The sequence below is a fragment of the Aulonocara sp. 'chitande type north' Nkhata Bay genome, linkage group LG6, assembly GCF_057382095.1.
Source record: "Aulonocara sp. 'chitande type north' Nkhata Bay isolate Kocher_YH1m ecotype deep benthic linkage group LG6, A_spYH_male_GT1.1, whole genome shotgun sequence".
NCBI lineage: Eukaryota > Metazoa > Chordata > Actinopteri > Cichliformes > Cichlidae > Aulonocara > Aulonocara sp. 'chitande type north' Nkhata Bay.
Genome location: NC_141349.1, coordinates 34,243,479 through 34,248,655, shown reverse-complemented (window position 1 = coordinate 34,248,655; position 5,177 = coordinate 34,243,479).

The following is a 5,177-nucleotide window of genomic DNA, read 5'->3' as shown; positions in this document are numbered from 1 at the left end:
GCTCATGTGGCGGAATAAAAGGGAGTGACTTGTTTACATTGCAATGCACAAACCTCTCTCTTCTCTTCGTGCAGTGAAACAAATGATAGAATAAATTTAGAGGTCTGATCAGTCTTTTGTTGTCACTGGCTATTAGAAGCTGCAGCACAAATAGTGTTTAGTTTACTTACAAACTGCTGCTGCAAAACATGATGATCTCTAAGCACAGGATCACAGGAAGCTATCAGTTATAAGTTCATAGCCTTACAAAGTGACAAAGTATGTGAGGACTCATATCAGACGTTCTTCTTTGGGCAATGGTAGGGGCAAGCCAGGTTTTTCACAACCCGCTGACCTTGACTGTTTCTTCTCCACCGCACTGGGCTTGTATGTTCCCTCCATGCTTCTTTTTTTCCTAATGACGCAAAGTAGCAACAGCGTAGTCAAGCTGAGCAGGGACAGCACGGTGGAGACAAACACTGGCACCATGGGTGAGATCGACACCTCCGTGGCCATGCTGAGGAGAGAAATCACAAACTTTTAAAGTCATCAATACGTAATTTATAACATCAACATGAAAGAAGTTGTTACAACCTCTAAGGGTCAGTTGTTCCAACAAGTGTTTCATATTTGCGCACTGGAGGGCAGTTACCTCAGTTACTGAATTCAGGCACCCTAGTGGGGATGCACAACAGTTTTTTTTTGTTTGTTTTTTGTTTCTTTAACCAGAAACAAACAAAAGTGAAAATGTTAATTTAGACTGTATGATTAATGATCAGCTGAGAGGAAAACCGCATATTGGGTCAGTTGAAAAATAAGTTGAGTGTTTAAAATGAGCTCACCTCCCAGTAGAGTAGAAAGGATCATTCAGGTCTGCAGGATCTGTTCTTACATTTGCACCATGTAACTGTGGAGCATTAAAAAATTATATATATATATCATTCAGCCGTAACATTAAAGACACCTCCTTAATACTGTGTCTTTTGGGTCATGTGTCCTGTGCACCAGGACATTGGAGAGTGCTTGATCTGTGCCAATGCTTTGGTGGATGCTATAAGTAAACATAACATTTACATAAGTGCCAGGACCCAAGGCCTTCCCAGCTGTGCCCCACACTGCAAAGACATTATTGTTCCACTTTACACATCAGGACTTTTACTGTTGTGGCAGATCAGATACATTTAAAACATATATGTAAAATAGAAGAGACTGTCATGTTTAACACTTTGTATTTACGAGTTTGTGATCACAAGTCATTATTTGCCTGAAAAACAAATTGTAAGAAGGGTTTAAACTGTTTACAAAAAAATCCCAAGCTGCAGCACATCCATCCAACCTGCTGAATGCCTGAATCCAATTCAAGGTAGCTGGAGTGCTGGAGCCTATCCCAGCTACCATAGGGTGAGAGGCAGAGTACACCCTGGACAGGTCACTAATCTGTCGCAGGGCTAACACAAGAAGACAAAATCATCCATACTCACATTCACACTTACAGGCAATGTAAAATCATCAGTGAACCTAACTGCATGTCTTTAGATTGTGGGAGGAAAGAGAGAGATACTTAGTCTCAAATGTACTTCAATTTAAAACACCGCAGCCAGAAAACCTGTGTGACATGACAGGCACATACCTTTCAAGGAAATCTTCCTCTTTCATTCCATAACCACTTGGAATACCAAAAGAAAGAGCTTATCACAAAGTGTTGGATGAGCTCATGTTTGCGATTATATTTTCATGGCAAGAATCGCATGATTTTGAAATACTAATAAACTAATAAACTAATCAAGAAAAAAAAACATACACTAAAGCATTGCTGTTTAACCAATTTAGTCTAATACAAAACTACTTGATCAACTTGAGGTATAATTATGACATACAGACACACACCAAAATGTGTGGTTTACAAGCCAAAACCCCCCGCAAACTTCATGTTACAGGAATGCCATTGTACTGACTTCCACTACATATTATTACCACTATGCAAACAAGGACCTCAGCCACTGAAAGTTAGCAGAAAGGGAAGCAATTTAGATTTGCTTTTTCTTCCCAGAATACTGTGCAACCAGCTTATTAATTTAGAGTGCTATTCTACTAACAATACTGTGTTAGTAGTGGCCAATATTAACAACAGGAACTGAATTTTTTATTGCGCTTTCATTGTTTCCAGGTTCTCAAATGTGAGGAATGTTTGCCTTCTTTGGTTTTGTTACGTGATAATAAACCTATTATTCGGAATATAAAAATAGGTCAAATTGGGCCTAACCTAGTTCTCACTCGCACTTTTAAAGCATCAATGAGCAAATCCAGTGTATGGACTTTGCTGTAATTGGATCTATGGCCCTCATAGAAAATCCTTAATCATACCAGACTGGGACACTAGGCTACAAAAAACTATTCTAAAAAAAATTCCGTGGAAGATTAAGCATTACACACTGAAAAGGTAGTTAAGAAAATGTCCCGAACTCACCATAAATGTCCATATATGTATAGACAGGAGATGCCGAACAACTCCCAATCTTAAACCTCAGTCTGCAAAGTGTAAAAAGTCTGCTCCCCATAAACCACTTAGACCAACAGACACTGACACACCCACCAAAGTTTAACATTGCCACGGGCTGACGTATGTCTCTGCCCAGGGCGGTATGTCACAGATCCCGAAACACCTGTTTAACCGGTGTCCTTCCGGCTCAGGTGAGCCCGCTGTTGCTCTGAACTGTGACAGGTGAAACCGCTTACAGCCAAAGGAATGAAGGAGCGCGTGCAGCCTCACGAGGAAGCTCAGACCGTTGGGGTTACAGCTGCGTTCATAGGCCAAGGATGAAATTTGGTATTTACCTGCCGGTTAATGGGTATCCAGGTGAGACGATCAACGTTGTAGTGGCACCCTGTTCAAAGTAACACGCTCCCGGAAACCGAGAATGCTCATAGTCTGAGAGACAGATGTCGACGTGTTCGAAGCATACTGAAAGTATTCTGCCCCACTCACCTGTCGTATTCAAATGAGCCTGGTCACATGTCCTCTCTGCACCAATCAGAAACACACTCCCCCTTTTTTTTGCTTTTTTCCCCTCAGGACCTCAACAGAACCTGGAAAAACTAGTCCATGCATTCATCTTTAGTAGGCTTGGCTACTGTAACAGCATCTTTACAGGTCTACCTAAAAAATCAGTCAGACATCTACAGCTCATTCAGAACTCTGCTGCTCGAGTCCTCACTAAGACCAAAAAAGTGGACCACATCAGTCCAGCTCTGAGGTCTTTACACTGGCTGCCTGTCCGTCAGAGGATAGACTTTAAAGTTCTGATGCTGGTCTATAAAGCTCTGAATGGTTTAGGACCAAAATACATCAGTGACCTCCTGACCCAGTATGAACCTTCCAGATCCCTCAGGTCATCTGATCCAGTTTTTTAACCAGACACTGAGAAGCTGCATTCAGCTTTTATGCTCCTTATATCTGGAACAAACTCCCAGAAAGCCTCAGATCAGCTGAAACACTCAGTTTATTTGAATCCAGGTTGAAGACTCACCTATTCTCAGCTGCATTTGAATAAAGCTCCAAATCCACACTTTTAAGCTTAAATTTCAAAACTTATATTTTAACTACTGATTTTATCTACTGTTTTTTTAATCAATTTTAAATCATGCTTTTTATTGTTTTTGTTTTTTAATGTCTCTGTAAAGCACTTTGAATCACCTTGTTGTTGAATTGTGCTATATAAATAAACTTGCCTTGCCTTGCCTCTATATTTTCCTATCTCCTATATATTCCTATCCTATATTTTTTGCTTTGTTTTTTTTTTTAGCACAAGTCACTAAGCTTACAACCAAAAGTAGGTAATATTTGGTTTATTTGCTTTGACAAATACAAATAATCACTCACTCTACCCTGTGGCCTACTTTCGTTATTACTGAACAAACAAAACTCTGATTACCAGAAGTCCTGGTGTGCAAAACAAAGACACATTATGCCAGATAAATAGCCTGAATTAAATCTTATGAAAAAGTAAAATGAAAATTATTGATTATTGAAAATATTGATATCTGATTGATCCGGCTGCTGTTAGACCATAAATCAAACAAAAGTGGTGACCACACACAGCCCTTAGTTTCATTAGCCAAGACTCTTTTGTTTCTGTTTAAAAAAAAATGCAGTGAGCCAACACACTTTGCTAAAAAAAAAAAACACACATTAAAATTAGGTAGGAGTCTGTGTGCAATACATAACAGATTTAATAGAGCAGCAGGAGTATCCAACATGTTTGTATGTAAAATGTGCTCTATTTCATTATGTTCAATTGCATATCACAATATGCGGGTTCATTCCACTGCATGTGGCAAATAAACTTTGAACTTGAACTTGAACTATTAGTGTAAACGGCATACTTCAGACTGGAGGACACATATAACTGGATAAGGGAAAAATAATGGATGGATGAATAGAAATGCAAAAAATAAAAAATATGGAAAAATGTGCTTATGGTCAGAATTTACACATGAATTTAAGAGAATGAAAACCAAAAAACCCCTGCTAAATCCAGGCTGCTTTTGGTATTAAGTTATTTTTTTCCTTTTTTGTTTGTTTTTAGCATACTTTGAACCCCACAGCATCAACTGACCATTATATAAATGCCACCGCCTTTAAATGATAAGCACTGTGGAGGATCATTAACGATGCTCTGCCCTTCTTTTAATGGTTAATGTGGCACAGAGAATTACATTTGTTCTGAGGGTAAAGGCGGGATATATTTTGCTTTCTTTTCTTTCCCTGTCAGTGAAATCCTAAAATAGAGGATATCATATCCACTATATTAAATATGTCAGATTGTTACTGTAAAAAAAAATAAATCCATGAAGCCCAGCCAAATATGTCCTGTAAAGTTACTCAACACGTTTTGATCAGACCACTTGTGTGATTATTTTTACATACTGGTGAATATTTGGGTTCAAAAGAGGCAAAACAATAATATGAGCAATAATATGAGATTTTAGAAAAAAGAAAAGAAAAGAATATTTATTGGATCCTGTGAACTAATTACTAAACTGCATGGTAAGACATAATTTAAACATGTAAACCTTTATTGATTTTCCAGTGTTTACTTGTTTCTTTAGAGAAGAGATAATCAGGTCTAAACTGTTTCCCAACCTGCTGCTGGGAAATTGTGTGTACGTGTGATTGGAAAGAGGATGAATAGACATTT